This window comes from Coregonus clupeaformis, chromosome 8, assembly GCF_020615455.1.
Source record: "Coregonus clupeaformis isolate EN_2021a chromosome 8, ASM2061545v1, whole genome shotgun sequence".
NCBI lineage: Eukaryota > Metazoa > Chordata > Actinopteri > Salmoniformes > Salmonidae > Coregonus > Coregonus clupeaformis.
In genome coordinates this window covers 57772231-57794596 of record NC_059199.1, presented here as the reverse complement: position 1 = coordinate 57794596, position 22366 = coordinate 57772231, and positions in this window count along the sequence as shown.

Genomic DNA, 22366 nt, shown 5'->3' with positions numbered 1-22366 from the left:
GCAGGTGTCTACATACTTCTGGTCATGTGGTGTGTGTGTATATACTCAAATCTTAGCATTAAAATAATGTTTATGTACTCTGATCCTTGGTCAGTTTTTGAGAGGAGAGTGCATTTTGTATATTTTGATTTCCCACCATGGCAAAATGGGTAGACTAAATACATCACCCAATTTTGAGTTCAGAATTGAAACCCCCCCAGACAACCTCTTTACTTACCAGCCCCAGTACCTCTACTGCCCCTTTGCAGTTATTGGAGGAAGAGGCCTGCTGTTTTGCTGGAATACCGTTCCTCTGGCCTATGGCGCTCTCCACTCACCCATTGTAAACTTTCATTTGTTCAGAAGTCAATATTCTTCACAACTATTATAGTTATTTTTTTATAAGCTCTCCGCAAGCCTTTTTCTTATGTACATATAAAATTGTATTTTTTTAAGTGTATCTGAATGCTTTGGGATGTAGACTGCCTATATATGAAATATAAGCACATCTTCCCTTTTAGTTTAGCATCTCTTTGCTAGATTGTATAGTTGAACATGTATGCACCAATTTGATGAAATAATCATATTTACCATGATTTGACTGTGTTGTAGCTCTACCTGTTGTTTCACTACTGTTCTCACAGTTGGGGGCACTTCACCGAGCCATGAATGACTGTGTGGACTTTGATTGCTTCGATTAAAAAAAACTATGAAAACTGTCTTTTTAAGATGTTGCAACCGGTATCTGGCACATGATTTGACGTGTTTGTTGGATAACCTCAGTCTTTTCAGAGATGGAGAACTCGTTGCTCAGTACCATTTCCTCTGTTTTATGCATTGTTCCATATGTTGACCAGCGGGTGGCACTACACTTTAACGAACTCACCGGGTCTGTGAAATGAAGTTGAACGGGATCGTATATCTATATTTCTTTCCCTCAATTGAGTTGTTTTGCTACTAATACAGAAAGTGAAACAACTGTAGAGTATCCCACAGTGATATTGAAGCTTTATTAAATACTTTTTCTAACTCCCTTATCACTATGACCCGTAGTAATTTATGTAAGATGATATTTCACTTGTACTTTCTATTGAGATAACATAATTGAAAATAAAATACAAGCTCAAGCGATGTGGGTCTTGGGTTCAAAGGCCCTGTGACTCTGTCCTCACTGTGGTCAAGATCCCTCACAGTCACATTTGAAATGAAAACTCCACTCAAAAACTATATTTTGGTATTTCTATCAACAATGTACTGATGAAACAAATACCACAGTGTTTGGGTGGATTCTTCCTTTAACTTCCCAAATTTGATGCGGCATGCCAAGTTCTCCAACTGTTTTGGATTTGCAATGTTACACAGCTACTCCTGGCACTGCAGTGAAGTTACCTTTTATTGTAAAGCTTTGAAATGTGTGATCTTCTGACTTACGATAAAGCATCTGAAAACATTTTCATGATGATATAATAGAATATACCTGATCCAGAATTCTTATTAGATCTCTCTATTGGGATACAGTATACTAGTGTTTTTATGATAACAGACATCAAAACAAACCCCATTTTGAAATCAACGGAACACTATCAGGGACTTTCCTCTTGACAATTTTGAGAAGATAACGAACGATGATCTTGCCACAAGAATGGAGTTGTGTAACGAATAATGTAGGATCGTTTTGTATAATTGTTTTTTTTATTTTTATTTCAAGAGAAGTGTATGGACTATTTGTAAACGTCAAATAAATGCAAACTCTTATACGAGAACTGCTTTTTTTGTAACACCATGCGGGTTACCCTACAATAACCTGTGTAATAGATGCTTCTATTGTAGTAGGTCTACCTGCTGCTGTAACCCCTGTTCACATCTATGTGTTAAAGGAAAATTCCACCCAAAAATGATCTTTTGGTATTTGTTTCATTAGTCCAATGTTGATATAGTCCCAAAATGTTTTGCATGTCAGCAATCAACTTGTCAAGATATATACACTACCGGTCAAACGTTTTAGAACACCTCATTCAAGGTTTTTCTTTATTTGTACTATTTTCTACATTGTAGAATAATAGTGAAGACATCAAAACTATGAAATAACACATGGAATCATGTAGTAATCAAAAAAGTGTTAAACAAATCAAAATATGTTATATTTGATTTTCTTCAAATAGCCACCCTTTGCCTTGATGACGGCTTTGCACACTCTTGGCGTGTTGAATGAGCAAATGTGCTCGTCTTTATATTTCCTAGAAAATCATTTGAAATAGTGGACCCGTTGCTGACAGGTGTAAAAAAAAAAAAATTTGCACACCGCCATGCAATCTCCATAAACAAACATTGGCAGTAGAATGGCCTTACTGAAGAGCCCTGCTAGAGCTGCCCCGGTCAACTGTAAGTGCTATTATTGTGAAGTGGAAATGTCTAGGAGCAACAACAGCTCAGCCGAGAAGTGGTAGGCCACACAAGCTCACAGAACGGGACCGCCGATTTGCTGAAGCGCGTAGCGTGTAAAAATCGTCTGTCCTCAGTTGCAACACTCACTACCGAGTTCCAAACTGCCTCTGGAAGCAACGTCAGCACAATAACTGTTCATTGGGAGCTTCATGAAATAGGTTTCCATGGCCGAGCAGACGAACACAAGCCTAAGATCACCATACGCAATGCTAAGCGTCGGCTGGAGTGGTGTAAAGCTTGCCGCCATTGGACTGGAGCAGTGGAAACGGGTTCTCTGGAGTGATGAATCAGCTTTATCATCTGGCAGTCCGACGGACAAATCTGGGTTTGGCGGATGCCAGGAGAATGCTACCTGCCCGAATGCATAGTGCCAACTGTCAAGTTTGGTGGAGGAGGAATAATGGTCTGGGGCTGTTTTTCATGGTTCAGGCCCCTTAGTTCCAGTGACGGGAAATATTAACTCTACAGCATACAATGACATTCTAGACGATTCTGTGCTTCCAACTTTGTGGTATCAGTTTGGGGAAGGCACTTTCCTGCTTCGGCATGACAATACCCCTGTGCACAAAGCGAGGTCTATACAGAAATTGACAAAAAGTATGTACAAAAAGTACTGTAATTTTCTAAACGGTTCACCCAATATGGATGAAAATACTCTCAAATTAAAGCTGATAGTCTGCACTTTAATAGTTATTGTATCATTTAAAATCCAAAGTGCTAGATTACAGAGCCAAAACAAAATTGGAGCTCACTGTATTTCTCGTTTCTCTGTGACAATGGAGTCATCTACATAGACATTATGCAGCGGAATACCAATGTAGTTGTGCTGTTTAGCTGGACTATGTTGTGGTTCCCAGAAGTTCTAGTTTTTCTTGTGGCCACCAGATAAACAAAACTATTTTTCTAGCCACAGGTCAATCTATGTATAAAGACATGTATGGCTGAGTTAACATGTCTGTAAATAATCTTGGATCACAGTGTGTTGTGTTCTCACATCTCTTTTCTTGTAATCCATAAGTAAAAGTGTATGAGAGGTGGATAGCCTACACTCTTAGAAAAAAGGGTTCCAAAAGGGTTCTTCGGCTTTCCCCATAAGAGTGAACCCTTTTTGGCTCCATGTTGTCACGATCGTTAGAGTGAGTGGACCAAGGCGCAGCGTTGAAGGCAAACATATTTATTTAAAGAGAGTAAACACTCGAACAAAACAACAAACGATACGTGCAGTCCTACGGTACAAACCAAAAGGAACAAGATCCCACAACTATTGTGGGAAAACAGCCTCTATAAATATGGCTCCCAATCAGAGACAACCAGCAACAGCTGACACTCGTTGCCTCTGATTGGGAACCACTCTGGCCAACACAGAAATACAATACATAGAATATACACACCCTGGCTCAACATATAGAGTCCCCAGAGCCAGGGTGTGACAGTACCCCCCCCCTAAAGGCGCGGACTGCGACCGCGCCTAAACGTAAACAAACCAGGGGAGGGCTGGGTGGGCATTCCTCCTCGGAGGCGGTTCCGGCTCCGGGCTTGACCACCACCCTTCAGCCATCCCCCCGTGGCGCCCCTGGTCCGGTCTGGCCCCGCTGGCTGGAGCTGGACTGGACATCGTAGAAGCGGATTGCTTAGGCTCCGGTGTGGAGCAGCTGACCGGTACCTTACCAGGCACCGGTGACCCAGGCACGGGTTGTGCCGGACTGACGACGCGCACCCCTGGCTTGGTGCGTGGAGCAGGAACGGGCCGGACCGGGCTGACGATGCGCACCCCTGGCTTGGTGCGTGGAGCAGCAACGGGCCGGACCGGGCTGACGATGCGCACCCCTGGCTTGGTGCGTGGAGCAGTAACGGGCCGGACCGGGCTGACGATGCGCACCCCTGGCTTGGTGCGTGGCGCAGGAACGGGCCGGACCGGGCTGACGATGCGCACCCCTGGCATGGTGCGTGGCGCAGGAACGGGCCGGACCGGCTGACGATGCGCACCCCTGGCTTGGTGCATGGAGCCGGAACGGGCCGTACCGGGCTGACGATGCGCACCCCTGGCTTGGTGCGTGGAGCAGGAACGGGCCGGACCGGGCTGACGATGCGCACCCCTGGCTTGGTGCGTGGAGCAGGAACGGGCCGGACTGGGCTGACGATGCGCACCCCTGGCATGGTGCGTGGCGCAGGAACGGGCCGGCCGGGCTGGCGACGCGCACCGTAGGCTTGGTGCGAGGAGCAGGAACAGGCCGGGCCGGGCTGGCGACGCGCACCGTAGGCTTGGTGCGAGGACCAGGAACAGGCCGGGCTGGCGACGCGCACCGTAGGCTTGGTGCGAGTGGCAGGAACAGGCCGGGCTGGGCTGGCGATGCGCACCGGAGGTTGGTGCGAGGGGCAGGAACAGGCCGGGCCGGGCTGGCGACGCGCACCGTAGGCTTGGTGTGAGGGGCAGGAACAGGCCGGGCCGGGCTGGCGACGCGCACCGTAGGCTTGGTGCGAGGGGCAGGAACAGGCCGGGCCGGGCTGGCGACGCGCACCGTAGGCTTGGTGCGAGGGGCAGGAACAGGCCGGGCCGGGCTGGCGACGCGCACCGGGGGCTTGGTGCGAGGAGCAGGAACAGGCCGGGCCGGGCTGTGGAGACGGATAGGAGGCCTGGAGTGAAGAGCTGCCATAACCCGTCCTGGCTGAATGCCTACCTTCACACACTCTGTGTGAGGCATCAGCACAGGACGTACAGGGCTGTGTACCCGTACTGGCATAACAGCACGTGACACTGGCGCAGGATATCCGGGACCGAGGAGAGGCACTGGAGGCCACGAGCGCTGAGCCGGCACACTCCGTCCTGGCTGCATGCCCACCTTCGCACGACACGTGCGGGGTGCTCGCACAGGACGTACCAGACTATGCCGGACCACTCGTGGCACAGTACGCAGCTCCGCATACCCCGGAACCTGCCCAGTCTCCTGCTGCCATGCCTGAGCACGGGGAGTTGGCTCCGCTCTCCATCCAGGCTCCGCCAACCTGCCTTCTGGCCCCCCAAACCTGGTGGCCTCCTCTCCTAATCTCCCAATACAACCTGTGGCAGCCTCCTGCTGCCCCGTCGCCCATGCCGTGTGCCCCCCCCTAAAAATTTATTGGGGGTGCCTCTCGCCTGTCCGACCACGGCCCGGTTGACGCCGCTTCTCCTCTCCTGCCTGGGTCTTCCCCTTCATAGCCTTCCGGTACCGGACGGCCTCCTCCTTCGTAATCTGCCCCCAACCGAGGAGGACATCCACCAGAGTTACCTCCTGTTCCTGGACACGCTGCTTGGTCCTGGTATGGTGGGATCTTCTGTCACGATCGTTAGAGTGAGTGGACCAAGGCGCAGCGTTGAAGGCAAACATATTTATTTAAAGAGAGTAAACACTCTAACAAAACAACAAACGATACGTGCAGTCCTACGGTACAAACCAAAAGGAACAAGATCCCACAACTATTGTGGGAAAACAGCCTCTATAAATATGGCTCCCAATCAGAGACAACCAGCAACAGCTAACACTCGTTGCCTCTGATTGGGAACCACTCTGGCCAACACAGAAATACAATACATAGAATATACACACCCTGGCTCAACATATAGAGTCCCCAGAGCCAGGGTGTGACACATGTAGAACTCTTTTGGGTTCGATGTAGAACCCTCTGTGGAAAGGGTCCTACATGTAACCCAAAAGGGTTCTATCTGGATCCAAAATAGTTCTACCTCGAACCAAAAAGGGTTCTTCAAAGGGTTCTCGTATGGGGACAGCCGAAAAACCCTTTTGGGTCCTTGATAGTGTACTGTGTACAAAACCGCCAATTCTGTGCAGTATTTAGGTGCAGTGTTTCTTGTTGGAAAAAAATCACTGGCGTACAAATGATCTGAGATGTCTTCACCTTATTTTTCCCATAGTCAACTGTGAAAAAATATTTGGTGCTTGCCTACGAGGCAAGGTGAAGGGAATTGTTCTCTCAAATAATATCGTTGAAGTCATCATCTGATGTCAGTCACAAAAAATATGTAAATGCATACAGACTCAGCTGTCTTATTATCCAATGTGAAATACTGTTTTATAATCATGTTTTCTCATGAATATAACAATGTATGGAAAGCTTTCATTCCTTGTGAAAGGTAGTGTTACCTAATGTCCTTTTACTTTTATAGATGCTGCAACATGGTCTCAGTGCATTTCATATTATTCTGTACGTAAATTTGAGACACTCATTTAGTATGATATGTAAAGTTTCGTATGGCATGTATTAATTTGTGGATGTCCATCACACATTTGGTTTGATATGTTACGAAATACAATTCATAGTATATGTTACGAATTTGCAAAAGTTGCAATATGTTACGAATTGGATAAATGTACTAAATGTTACAAATATACGAAACGTATGCTATGTTACGAATTCTAGATAGGTGGCTAACGTTAGCTAGCTGGCTAACATTACCTAGGCTATGGGTTAGGGTTAGGCGTTAGGGTTAAGGTTAGTGTTAGGGGAAGGGTTAGCTAAAGGGGTTAGGGTTAGGGTTAGTGGAAGGGTTAGCTAACATGCTAAGTAGTTACAAAGTAGCTTAAAAGTAGTAAGTAGTTGAAAAGTTGCTAATTAGCTTGAATGCTAAAGTTGTCCCTGATGAGATTCGAACTCACAACCTTTGGGTTGCTAGATGTTCGCTTTATACTCCCACCCACCCTACTTTAATGTTTGTCTTAAGTAACCATCTGTCTTATGTAACCATACCATACCAAACCTAACATATCATATTAATTTGAGTATCCCTGTTTTGGTTTACTATGTTACGTCTAGTCTATGAGACCAGGCTGCAACACTGTATGATACAGAAGACATCAAGCACCTTCAGATGAGCGGGTTCCTTAACTTATTGATACATCGATTTAGTCAGTTCATATACACTACCGATCAAAAGTCTTAGAACACCTACTCATTCAAGGGTTTTTCTTAATTTTTACTATTTTCTACATTGTAGAATAATTGTGAAGACATCAAAACTATGAAATAACACATGGAATCATGTAGTAACCAAAAAAGTGTTAAACAAATCAAACTATATTTTAGATTTGAGATTCTTCAAATAGTCACCATTTGCCTTGATGACAGCTTTGCACACTCTTGGCATTCTCTCAACCAGTTTCACCTGGAATGCTTTTCCAACAGTCTTGAAGGAGTTCCCACATATGCTGAGCACTTGTTGGCTCCTTTTCCTTCACTCTGCGGTCCGAGTCATCCCAAACCATCTAAATTTGGTTGAGGTCGGGCCAGGTCATCTGATGCAGCACTTCATCACTCTCCTCTTGGTAAAATAGACCTTACACAGCCTGGAGGTGTGTTGGGTCATTGTCCTGTTGAAAAACAAATGATAGTCCCACTAAGCCCAAACCATATGGGATGGTGTATCACTGCAGAATGCTGTGGTAGCCATGCTGGTTAAGTGTGGCTTGAATTCTAAATAAATCACAGACAGTGTCATCAGCAAAGCACCCCCACACCATAACGCCTCCTCCTCCATGCTTTACGGTGGGAAATACACATGCGGAGGTCATCCGTTCACCCAAACACGTCTCACAAAGACACGGCGGTTGGAACCAAAAATCTCCAATTTGGACTCCAGACCAAAGGACACATTTCCACCAGTCTAATGTCCATTGCTCATGTTTCTTGGCTCAAGCAAGTCTCTTCTTATTATTGGTGTCCTTTAGTAGTGGTTTCTTTGCAGCAATTTGACCATGAAGTCCTGATTCACAGTCTCCTCTGAACAGTTATGTTGAGATGTGTCTGTTACTTGAACTCTGTGAAGCATTTATTTGGGCTGCAATTTCTGAGGCTAGTAACTCTAATGAACTTATCCTCTGCAGCAGAGGTAACTCTGGGTCTTCCATTCCTGTGGCGGTCCTCATGAGAGACAGTTTCATCATAGCGCTTGATGGTTTTTGTGACTGCACTTGAAGAAACTTTCAAAGTTCTAGAAATGTTCTGGATTGACTGACCTTCATGTCTTAAAGTAATGATAGACTGTTTCTCTTTGCTTATTTGAGCTGTTCTTGCCATAAATGGAATTGGTATTTTACCAAATGGTGCTAACTTCTGTATACCCCCCCTACCTTGTCACAACACAACTGATTGGCTCAAACGCATTAAGAAGGAAAGAAATTCCACAAATTAACTATTAAGAAGGCAAACCTGTTAATTGAAATGCATTCCAGGTGACTATGTCATGAATCTGGTTGAGAGAATGCCAAGAGTGTGCAAAGCTGTCATCAAGGCAAAGGGTGGCTATTTGAAGAATCTTAAATATAAAATATATTTTGATTTGTTTAATGCTTTTTTGATTACTACATGATTCCATATGTGTTATTTCATAGTTTTGATGTCTTCACTATTATTCTACAATATAGAAATTAGTAAAAATAAAGAAAAAATGTTGACTGGTAGTGTATAACTATGTATGTGATGTAATCTGTATGCTTTCTGTACCAGTCCCTTCAGATTTGGCCTCTGGGTAAAGTGAGCCCTGATTTATAAAAATAAAACAAATACACACATCAAAATACAAACACAAAATGCAAGCAGAAAGAAAACACGGACACAGTCATAAAAAAGAAACACAATCAGTTATAAGGTCCTCAATCAGCTTTCTGAATTGCCCTAGGTCTAGTGGCACCAAAAGTTCACATTTTAAGATAATTTAGAAGATTGTTCCACAAATACATTCATGGCTCTGCTGTTAGGCTACCATTCTCTCAATCATGCTTCATAGTTCAAAATGTTATGAACTATCACGCCCGAGATTCTATTTAATTGACGTCACTGTTAAGTGTTTTTTAATCCGTTTGGTCAACATTTTCATCCCGTTGTTACATAGCCAACCATGACGTATGGAACATTTTGATGTACTGATGGTTGCCTATAAAACCCTGTAATTCTAAGAAGTAAGTGTCAGATGGTTTTGAACTCAGTCAAAATCACTTCAGTATTAAGGGCGATAATGAGTAGGCCTACGTTCAGTCATTTGTTGACAGCGAGCCTGCTGAGATTGATCCACGAGCGGCTGCTTCTGTGTGCAGCTTGTCTGATGCTTGCGACTGGTTTAGCAGTCTACTTGTATTGGAAATATCACGGCGTTGGTGAGGATCCACAGGCCACCTTTGGGAGCGTGGACCGTGTCACGGTTGAGGACAGTACGTTTATAGAGTTTACAATGTCCAGACAGCAATATTACATATTAAGTCCGGACTGATACTATGTCGAGGCTTTGTTCGTCCCAAATTACACCCTATTCCCTATTTACTACACTACTTTTGACCAGGGGTTTTGGTCAGAAGTTGCCTAGTGCACTAATAAGGGAATATGGTGCCATTTGGTCAAAAGTAGTGCACTACATAAGGAATAGGGTGCCATTTGGGATGTAGACATGATTCCTAGCAAGCCCAGAGGGGATTTTATACTTTTTTTCTATGTAGCCCAGATGCTATTAATAACAACAAACAAACATGCGCTTTGAAACCAACCTGTTAAACGTAGAGAAATAATCCTTGAAATGGTTTTATTCATAAAGATTATGAGCCCACCCTGGGCCAGGAGGACCCAGTCCTTGTTCAGGTAAGAATGCTGCAGGCCTATCAATAGCTTGGGTGCCAGTCTTTCTGCTCTCTTGCCAATTCCATCGTGGCAATATGATATTGGCATCACAATCCCATAAGGAGTGGACAGAGAGCTGAAACAGACTGGCACCCAGGCTATAACAATACTGCTTCATTAGCAGTATTAGTTCAATAACAATCTGTCATTCAAACTGACTTAAATTGATCCTGATCTTCCTTAGTATGTGGATGAGGAGGTTGGGCACCGGTCCTGTCTGGCTTTAATCCCTTGGTCTGGACCCTTGTGTGTTCCTATCTTTGTGAGTCTATCCATTCTGATACTCTCTAGTCTTTAGAGGATATTAAAGATTAACATCTAGTCACTAGTTTTCTGAAAAGCAACATAATGAAAACATATTCCCTTGTCTTCATAGCCTGTCTTCTCCAAGGCCAAACCAGTCTACTACCTCACTCGTGCTGGGAGAATGCTGGTAACAGAGCTTGCAGTATTAAACACACAGGTAACCAATCAAAGTATTAACCAATGCTCATCTGATCTTATAGGGAGAATTTATTTAATTTGATGGCTTTACCCTGTTCCATCTTTTTTCATTGACTTCCTATTTGGTGATTAAGGAGCCTACCATTCACCTCACTGAAGCGGGGAAACTAGTGTTTGATGAACTATCAGCACCTGCAGATAGCCATTCACAGGTAGCCAATCACATTATTAGACGGTCATAAATGATTAGTAACTTGCGGTACCCTAGTGGCAAAGTGGGCAAACTTAGGCAGGAAATGGCAACAATGAACAGTAAGGCATCGTATTCATGCATAAAAAAACTAATAATTAAAGAAAAGCATTGTAAGTTTGAATTTTGTGAAGTTAGTGTGGGAGAGGTGTAAAAGTTATTGTTATCAATCAATAATGACAAACCTGGCATTGACACCTTATACTGAACAAATATATAAATGCAGCATGCAACAATTTCAAAGATTTTACGGAGTTACAGTTCATATAAGGAAATCAGTAAATTGAAATAAATTCATTAGGCCCTAATCTATGGATTTCACATGACTGGTAATACAGATATGCATCTGTTGGTCACAGATACCTTAAAAAATAAGGTAGGGGCGTGGTTCAGAAAACCAGTCAGTATCTGGTGTGACCATAATTTGCCTCATGCAGCGCGACACATCTCCTTCGCATAGAATTGATGAGGCTGTTGATTGTGGCCTGTGGAATGTTGTCCCACTCCTCTTCAATGGCAGTGCGAAGTTGCTGGATTTTGGCGGGAACTGGAACACGCTGTCGAACACGTCAATCCTGAGCATCCCAAACATTTACATTACATTACATTTTAGTCATTTAGCAGACGCTCTTATCCAGAGCGACTTACAGTTAGTGAGTGCATACATAATTTTTCATACTGGCCCCCCGTGGGAATCGAACCCACTGAGCTATCTCCCTGCCGGCCATTCCCTCCCCTACCCTGGACGACGCTGGGCCAATTGTGCGCCGCCCCATGGGTCTCCCGGTCGCGGCCGGCAACGACAGAGCCTGGATTCGAACCAGGATCTCTAGTGGCACAGCTAGCACTGCGCCACTCGGGAGGTGGCTCAATGGGTGACATGTCTGGTGAGTGTGCAGGCCATGGAAGAACTGGGACATTTTCAGCTTCCATGAATTGTGTACAGATCCTTGCGACATGGGGCCGTGCATTATCATGCTGAAACATGAGGTGATGGCGGTGGATGAATGGCACGACAATGGGCCTCAGGATCTCATCAATGTATCTCTGTGCATTACAATTGCCATTGATAAAATGCAATTGTGTTCATTGTCGGTAGCTCATGTGTGCCCATACCATAACCCCATCGCCACCATGGGGAACTCTGTTCACAATATTGACATCAGCAAACCGCTCGCCCACACGATGCCATACACGTGGTCTGCGGTTTTGAGGCCGGTTGGACATACTGCCAAATTCTCTAATGTGACGTTGGAGGCGTCAGTTCTCTGCCAACAGCTCTGGTGGACATTCCTGCAGTCAGAATGCCAATTGCACGCTCCCTCAACACTTGAGACATCTTTGGCATTGTGTTGTGTGACAAAACTGCACATTTTAGAGTGGCCTTTTATTGTCCCCAGCACAAGGTGCACCTGTGTAATGATCATGCTGTTTAATCAGCTTCTTGGCATGCCATACCTGTCAGGTGGATGGATTATCTTGGCAAAGGAAAAATGCTCATTAAAAGGGATGTAAACAAATTTGTGCACAACATTTGAGAGAAATAAGCTTTTTGTGCACATGGAACATTTCTGAGATATTTTATTTCAGCTCATGAAACATGGGACCAACACTTTACATGTTGTGCTTACAATATTGTTCAGTATAGATGGAAAGCTACTGAGGATGGTAGCTGACTCTATAGCCACTCCTATAAGTCATATCTTTAATCTGAGACTAGAGGAAAGTGTTTGTCCTCAGGACTGGAGGGAAGTCAAAGTAATTCCGCTACCCAAGAATGGTAAAGCAGCCTTTACTGCTTCTAACAGTAGACCTATCAGCTTCCTGCCAGCTCTTAGCAAACTGTTGTAAAAAATTGTGTTTGACCAAATACTAGCTATTTCTCTGCAAACAAATTAACAACAGACTTTCAGCATGCTTATAGAGAAGGGCACTCAACATGTACTGCACTGACACAAATTACTGATGATTGGTTGAAAGAAATTGATAATAATAAGATTGTGGGAGCTGTACTGTTTGATTTCAGTGCAGCCTTTGATATTATTGACCATAACCTGTTGTTGAGAACTTAACACTAATGGTCAAAAGTTTTAGAACACCTACTCATTCAAGGGTTTTTCTTTATTTTTAATATTTTCTATGCTGTAGAATAATAGTGAAGACGTCAAAACTATGAAATAACACATATGGAATCATGTATTAACCAAAAAAGTGTTAAACAAATCAAAATATATTTTATATTTGAGATTCTTCAAATAGCCACCCTTTGCCTTGATGACAGCTTTGCACACTCTTGGCATTCTCTCAACCAGCTTCATGAGGTAGTCACCTGGAATACATTTCAATTAACAGGTGTGCCTTCTTAAAAGTTAATTTGTGGAATTTATTTCCTTCTTAATGCGTTTGAGCCAATCAGTTGTGTTGTGACAAGGTAGGGGGGGTATACAGAAGATAGCCCGATTTGGTAAAAGACCAAGTCCATATTATGGCAAGAACAGCTCAAATAAGCAAAGAGAAACGACAGTCCATCATTACTTTAAGACATGAAGGTCCGTCAATCCGGAATATTTCAAGAACTTTGAACGTTTCTTCAAGTGCAGTTGCAAAAACCATCAAGCGCTATGATGAAACTGGCTCTCATGAGGAGAGTTACAGTGGGGGAAAAAGGTATTTAGTCAGCCACCAATTGTGCAAGTTCTCACACTTAAAAAGATGAGAGAGGCCTGTAATTTTCATCATAGGTACACGTCAACTATGACAGACAAATTGAGAAAAAAAAATCCAGAAAATCACATTGTAGGATTTTTAATGAATTTATTTGCAAATTATGGTGGAAAATAAGTAGCTGGAAACATCATGCTTTGGGGCTGTTTTTCTGCAAAGGGACCAGGACGACTGAGGGAACCTTCTGGAAGGTTCCCTCATCTCCACAGAGGAACTCTGTAGCTCTGTCAGAGTGACCATTGGGTTCTTGGTCACCTCCCTGACCAAGGCCCTTCTCCTCCGATTGCTCAGTTTGGCAGGGCGGCCAGCTCTAGGAAGAGTCTTGGTGGTTCCAAAATTCTTCCATTTAAGAATGATGGAGGCTGGGGGCTGCTAGGGGCGCAATGTGCGACTGACACGTTTTCCGTTTGCTCCCACAGTATTCTTAAAATTTACGTGAATTTTGCAACAAAACCGTATTTATTTTCAAATATTAATTTGGTGATCCCTTTCCGTTATACCCAAGACTACTTTTCTTTCAAATGTCAGCATGTCTACGAAACATAAGGCCAAAAACACGACTTTGAGAACCCGGCCTACAAGACCCATTTTTATCACCACCCTCTCCTGAGTCTGAGGGCCCGGAGACTCGCACTTTACCCGGGGGTGAGGCTTTACCTGGCAGCGCTGAAATGAACATTCTCGAGTCCATCAAGCTACTACGCTCTGAGATTGTTGAAATGAAAACGGATGTAGTTGCTACCATTAAAATTATAGACTGATCATTTCAGTCAGTGGGCAAACGTACAAAATCAGCAGTGGATCAAATACTTTTTTCCCTCACTGTATAAGACTGGGAATAGAATTATATTCACCTACAAGTGGTGCTTTTCTAATTTAGTTTGCACATGGTATTCACTTTTCTCTCTTTTTTGCTGCTTGACTCACTAACACAGAACGCTACTTTAGAGGGCGGGACTGTGGGTTTGGGTTTCACACTGCACTCTCACAGACATACTGTGCGAAGAAAACATGTTCTATTTAGGCTTGTACCTCGTTTGGGAAGGTATTGTCTGGGGTGGGGGGAGGTGGATGGGGGGAGGAAGGAGGTTGAATTGTTTCGTTCTAATGTTGTCATTCTGTCTTCTTTTTAGTTTCTTTTTCCATACTTTTTCCAAGTATCTTACACCGTTCATTATTACTCTGAGACAAGTTATCCTGGGGTTTTGGGGTATTCATTACTTTTCCACTCTATGCTCTAATGACAGGGTTGTATAACGGGAGTGCTCAGGGTGGCCGAAATAATACCATCAAGTACATTTTGTGGAACATCAAAGGGGCTAACAACCCTGTGAAACGTAAGAGGGTGCTGACACATTTAAAGGGTTTGAATGCAAATGTTGCATTTCTACAAGAGACTCACTTGAGGATTGGTGAGCACTTTAGGATTCGTAGGGACTGGGTTGGTCAACTCTTCCACTCTAACTTTCATAGTAAATCAAGAGGTGCTGCCATTTTGGTTGACAAATCTGCTCCCTTTATAGCTTCTGAGGTTATTGCTGATCCTAAGGGACGATACATCATAGTAACTGGTAAACTGTTTTCTACCCCTCTTGTTTTGGCTAGTGTTTATGCTCCCAATTGAGATGACACAAGTTCCATTTCTACCTTCTTATCTGCTATACCCAATTTAGGTTCCCATTTGTTGATTTTAGGGGGGGGGGGGGGATTTCAACTGTACAATATCCCCAGTTCTTGATAAGTCCTCACAAAGAACTACAGGTCCATCTAAATGTGCCCAACTCATTCAATATTTTCTTCAGAAATATGCTATGTGTAAGGCCTGGCTTTTCCTACACCCTACAGATAGACAGTATTCCTTTTTTTCTCATGTTCATCAAACATACTCCTGCATTGATTACTTATTTTTGGACAAAAAACTTCTGCCTAACCTTCGGAGGTGTACTTATGAGAGTATTGTTATTTCTGACCATTCACCATTAGTGCTTGAGCTAGTTTCCCCAGCAACCTCCTATGTGTTATCAATGGCATCTTAACTCCATTTTACTCTCAGATAAGGAGTTTGTCAATTTCATTTCTTCTGAAATCACCTTATTCCTAGAAATTAATTCAACGGCAGGTATGTCCTGCTCTTTCATATGGGAGTCCCTCAAAGCATACCTACGTGGCCAAATTATTTCTTATACAGCCAACAAAATCAAAGCCCGCTCTCAGCTGCTTCGAGACCTGAGCGAAGCCATAGCTACATTGGATGAGAAGTATTCTACAGATCCACCCTCTCATCGATATAAAGAACTCTAGCTACTCCAATCTGAATTTGACGAGCTCTCTACCAGACAAGCTGAACAATTACTCTTACGAGCTCGATACAGAGTGTATGAGCAAGGTGACAAGGCCAGTAAACTCCTTGCACATCAGATCCGTAAATCTGAGGCCTCACATTTAATCCCACAAATAAGGACCCTGTCTGGTGATACCACAGTTATACATAAAGAGATCAATGATCAATTCAACAATTTTACTCTGCACTATACACCTGTGAATCTCCTCAAAACCCTTTGTTGATTGATTCGTTATTCGATTGTCTGAACATGCCTTCAATTGATACAGACTCCCATGACGGTTTAGAAGAGGAATTTACACCTGAGGAGATTGCAACTGCAGTGTCCGTAATGAAAAGTGGTAAATCACCGGGTCCGGACAGTTTTCCAAACAAATTTTAAAGGACGTTATCCGGTCTGCTTTGCCCATTCCTGTCTCGATTATTTGCAGAGTACCTTAATACATCAAAGCTACCGCCTAGTCTTTATCAGGCTTCAAATTCATTACTATTAAAGAAAAACAAGGACCCCCTGGAATGTGGATCTTATCGCCCAATCTCGCTTTTAAACTGTGATTACAAAATCCTAGCCAAGCTCTTAGCCACCAGTATGGAATGCTCGCTGCACCAAGTAATACACCAGACTGGCTTTATGAGAAATAGGTATTTGTTTTTCAATATTAGACGCCTTATGAATATACTGTACTCCCCAGGGTCGGGGGACCCGGAGGTGGTGGTCTCGCTCGATGTGGAAAAAGCTTTTGACCAAGTTGAGTGGGACTACCTAACAGCCGCCCTTTATAGATTTGGCTTTGGTCCCAAATTAATTGCGTGGATAAAGATTATTTATTTGTCTCCCATGGCTTGTGCACGGACTAACAACTTGTCCTCTGACTATTTTCCCTTGCACCGCGGATCCAGACAGGGTTGTCCACTCTCCCCCTTGTTGTTTGCTTTGGCAATCGAGCCCCTCGCCGTACTGCGCCTCTAATGATTCTATTCAAGGTATACTCAGGACAGGCTTAGAGCAGAAAGTCTCGCTATATGCTGACAACCTCCTTTTGTTTATCACCAACTCTGATACCTCATTACCACATTCTTAAACAGTTTGGAGCAATCTCAGGGTACAAGCTGAATCTAGGCAAGAGTGAGCTTTTTCCTGTAAATCAGGCTGCTTTAAAGTGCTCTTTTACAAGCTTTCAGTTTAGGATTGTCCGGGATCAATTCACCTACTTGGGAGTTAAAGTGACAAGGAAGTACTCAAATTTGTTTAAGGAAAACATTGTTGCTCTAGCAGACAGTTTGAAACAATCTTTTACTTTTTGGAAGTCTCTACCTCTTTCTCTTATTGGAAGGGTTAATGTCATTTAAAATGAACGTGTTACCCAAATTGTTATATTTATTTCAATGTTTACCCATTTATTCCAAAATCTTCTTTTAATTCACTGGATCAAACATTCATGTATTTTATTTGGGATGGCAAGGTACCTCGGATTGGTAGAAAACATTTACAGAAGCCTAAGGCATTGGGTGGTTTAGCTCTACCAAATTTTCAGACATACTATTGGGCTGCAAATTTCAGAGCCCTTTTGTACTGGCTGCAGACTGATCCTACTGGCCCAAGACCACTCTGGAATGAATCATGTAAACCTGCTGCACTTTCCTCTGTGTTGTGCTCGTCTCTCCCAGTGTCCCTAGGTAAAGGTGTGTCAACCCAATTGTAAAGCAGTCTCTTAAAATGTGGAATCAGTTCCGTTTAGCCTTTAGCCTTTGAGGCTTTTCTCTATCAGGCCCAATCAATCAGAACATTTTATTTCCTCCATCTTTAAATGATGGGGCTTTTGGCATCTGGCACTCACTGGGCCTCTCCTCACTAGCCCAATTATTATTTGATGATACATTTGCCTCTTTTGCTCAGCTACAGGAAAAGTTCAACCTCCCCCAATCCCACTTCTTCCACTATCTCCAGACTAGGAACTTTGTTAGAGCTAACACACCTGAATTTCCCAATAGGCCTGCAAGTACAGCTATAGAGAGCATATTTGAGCTAAACAAGCTTCTAAGGGTGCAATTTCAGATGTATACGCAATCATTAATGACTTACAGAACCCTTATTTGCTGCCTTTAAAAACTCTATGGGAAAAGGATTTGGGGGAGGAACTTGGAGAAGACACCTGGGAATCTGTGCTGCAGGGTGCATTCTTCCTCTTTTTAGCACTAGACACAGCCTCATTCAATTCAAGGTGGTTCACCGTATTCACTGGTCCGGGGGCCAAACTTGGAAGAATATTCTCTGATTTTGATCCTACTTGTGTTCGATATAAACGGAACCAGCCACACTGTTTCATATGTTTTGGGACTGTCACAAACTGTCTGGTTTCTGGGAATTAATATTTAAATGTTTCTCTATATATGACACTGTTATAGATCCGTCTCCCCTTACAACCCTTTTTGGATTATTGCCCATAGTCACCCCCCTGTCAAGAATTCAGTCGGACACTGTTGCTTATACAACTCTTTTAGCTAGACGGCTAATACTCCAGAACTGGAAGATGGCAGTTCCCCCATCTTATAAATATTTGGTGGGTGAATAGAAAATTTGAACAAATTCAATTCAATACACGTGGGAACTCCAAACTGTTTTATGATGCTTGGGCTCCATTCGGTCTTACTTTGAACAGTCCACCCTCTAATGGCATTCTTATTAAAACAAAAAATAAGTCTGTATTTGACACCCCTGTGATTTATTGGTTGTAGGAGCATTTCTTTGTGGGGTTTTTGGGAGGACATTGAGGTTGGTGATGTGCCTATTGATTCTTTTTGAATGTGACTTGTGGATGCCTTATTCCTCTCGCCCTGTCAGAGACTAAAATTTGAGCTTGTTTTGCCCTGTTTTTTATTTTCTTTACACTTACATTTTAAAAAAAGAGAGAAAAAAGAAAGCATTATAAACTTTAATTTTGGTCCAGTGGATGGTCGGTCTGTGGCCATGACTGTTCTGTGAGTGTGAGTGGTTGCATTTTCTCCACCCCTATCACTCATCTGTTTACAGGAACAATGCCGAGAGGTGACCTCTGTTCCTGTATTAACTACTGATTGCCCTTTAACCTTTGTACCCTTCCCATTAGAAACAAGATTCTTAGGTCTGATGAAACCAAGATTGAACTCTTTGGCCTGAATGCCATGTGTCACGTCTGGAGGAAACCTGGCACCATCCCTACGGTGAAGTATGGTGGTGGCAGCATCATGCTGTGAGGATGTTTTTCAGCGGCAGGGACTGGGAGACTAGTCAGGATCAGGAAAGATGATTGGAGCAAAGTACAGAGAGATCCTTGATGAAACTTGCTCCAGAGCGGCTCAGACCTCAGACTGGGATGAAGGTTCACCTTCCAACAGGACAATGACCCCTAAGCACAGCCAAGACAACGCAGGAGTGGTTTCGGGACAAGTCTCTGAATTTTCTTGAGTGGCCAAGCCAGAGCCTGGACTTGAACCCAATTTAACAGCTCTTGAGAGACCTGAAAATAGCTGTGCAGCGATGCTCCCATCCAACCTGACAGAGCTTGAGAGGATCTACAAAAAGAAGAATGGGAGAAACCCCCCAAATACAGGTGTGCCAGCTTGTAGCATCATACCCAAGAAGACTCGAGGCTGTAATTGCTGCCAAGGTGCTTCAGCAAAGTACTGAGTAAAGGGTTTGAATACTTATGCAAATGTCATATTTCATTTTCATTTGTAATACATTTGCCAAAATTCTAAAAACCTGTTTTTGCTTTGTCATTATGTCATTATGTGGTATTGTGTGTAGATTGATGAGGAAAAAAACACTTTTAGAATAAGGCTGTAGCGTATCAAAATGGTAAGTCAGGGTCGAATACTTTCGATGCACTGCACATTATGACAGCTGACTTCTGTAGTAAAGTGTCACTCCCAACACAAAAAACAGGAAAATAAACAAAAATACAAAACAAAAATAAATAAAATTGCCAGTGGCAAGTAAGAGGACAATACGCTTCTTGTTAGCCTAGAATGAAGAAAATCTGTGCAAATTTGAGACAGATTATTCACGGTTTATGGTGTTATATTATAGATAGTTCACATTAACATGTCCTCTATCTCTGGTAAGAATAAGCCTGGGTATGCCAGTCTGTTTCTGCTTTCTTGCCAATCCCCTCGTGTCCCAATAATATATTGGCATTGACAATCCCATAAGGAGTTGGCAGAAAAGCTGAAGCGGGCTGGCACCCAGGCTCTGTCAGCTACTGTTCATGCGCTCCAGCAGGTATATCTCACTGGTCATCCCCAAGCCAACACCTCCTTTGGCCGCCATTCCTTCCAGTTCTCTGCTGCAAAGGACTGGAGCAGAGCTGCAAAAATCTCTGAAGCTGGAGGCTCTTATCTCCCTCACTAACTTTAAGCATCAGTTGTCAGAGCAGCTTAGCGATCACACTGCACTTGTACACAGCCCATCTGAAGTTAGCCCACCCAACTACCTCATCCCCATATTTTATTTCATTGTTTAATTTGAACCCTATATCTCTATTTGCACATAATCTTCTGCACATCTATCACTCAGTGTTAATACCACATTGTAATTATTTTCCATTATAGCCTATTTATTGCCTTACCTCCATAACTTACTAAATTTGCACACACTGTATATAGATTTTCTATTGTGTTATTGGCTATTACGTTTTGTTTTGTTTATTCCATATGTAACTCTGGTTGTGTTGTTTTTTCCACACTGCTTTGCTTTATCTTGGCCATGGTCGCAGTTGTAAATGAAACTTGTTCTCCAACTCTACCTGGTTAAATAAAGGTAAATAAATAAAATAAAATAAAAATTAGCAGATTGGTTCAATAACAATCTGACATTCAAACTGACCTCTGTATTTCAACTGCCAATTGTCTTAGAAACCTATCATTGAAGTGGCCTCCTCTTCCTGCAATCTTCCCTATGCCAATATTTTACTCCTATGCAGTACCAGTCTATCATTCAAACTGACTTAAAGTGATCCTGTCTTGTTCCTTAGTATGAGAAAGAAGAGGTAGTGCACCGGTCCTGTCTGGCTTTAATCCCTTGGTCTGGACCCTTGTGCATGCGTATCTCTGCAGTCTATCCATTCTGATACCTCTCTAGTCTTTAGAGATATTAAAGATTAACATCAAGTCACTCGTTTTCTATAAAACAACAATAATGAAAATGTCTGTAAACATATTCCACGTCTTCTTCATAGCCTGTCATCTCCAAGCCCAAACCAGTCAACTACCGCTCGCCCGTGCTAGGAGGATTCTGAGTGAGAGAGCTGGCAGTGTTAAACACGCAGTAACCAATACATTATTAACCAATGCTCATCCGATCTTATAGGGGAATTGACTTTATCCTGTTCCCTCTTTTTCTCACTGACTTTCCCAATTGGTTGTTGAGGAGCTAACACTTCACCTCTCTGAAACAGGAAACTAGTGCTTGACAAACTATCAGCACCTTCAGATAGCTATTCACAGGTAGCCAATCACATTATTAGAGGGTCATCGATTATATGTATTAGCGGTACCCTGCCATTACGGGCGTGCAAATCATTGAAATAATCATTTCATTCAATGCAATTCCCCCTCCTGCAAATCAAAAATGTGTTGCATTTCAACTCCCAAGTGTCTTTGGGTTTTCCTTAGTATGCATGTGGCCCTAATTGAAACTAAGAGAGACTTGTTGTACAAACAAGAGCATTTTGTCAGGAATGTTTATGTGATCTGATCTTGGTTACACTCGGAACCAAGTGGGACCAAACGAGGAGGGACCTACCTTTGTTGAATAAAAACATTTGTTTTCTTTTTTAAAAAGTTTTCTGTTGCATTTCGCTACGGTTTGATATAGTGTGTACTCAGGCATGCGCTTCATTCTCAAGAGCACTCCTCCTCTGGGTTTAAAGGGATGTTGGGTTCTGGCAATGAGGGCCCCTTATCTACTTCCCAAGCCAGATTAATTAGTGGATACCGTTTTATGTCTCTGTGTCCAGTTGGTAAGTTAGATTTAATTTCCACGAGGCAATGCTAACTAGCGTCAGGAGCAATGACTGGAAGTCTATTGGTATCTGCACGTATTCCAGTAGATACCCATAGACTTTCAGGTACTCATTAGAGCACACCCCCAAAAGTAGGAAGTAAAACAACACTGGAGTATAAATGGAAATCATTGATGTGAATGCGAATGCAGGAGTGGAATGGTCTATTTAACTAACGTTTAATTAATCACTGTTTTGGTTGCAGGACACTCTGTGTAATGAGGAACTGATTGAGCTGTCCAACTCTGGATCCAGTGGATCTCAGTTCTATGGCTCAGCGATGATCAGTTCTTCTGTAAACTGTGCAGCTCAATGAAGCTGAGTTCTTACAGCAACTACTTGCCTGGCTACTTCATGGTAGAGAGAGTTTGTGGGCTGGTGTGTGCACGTTTTTGATCCAATGTGTACCTTATGTTTTGTGTTTTGAGTTACCAATTAATCTACGATTACTCCAATTCAAGCATTGGCCTCAATGTCTTCCTG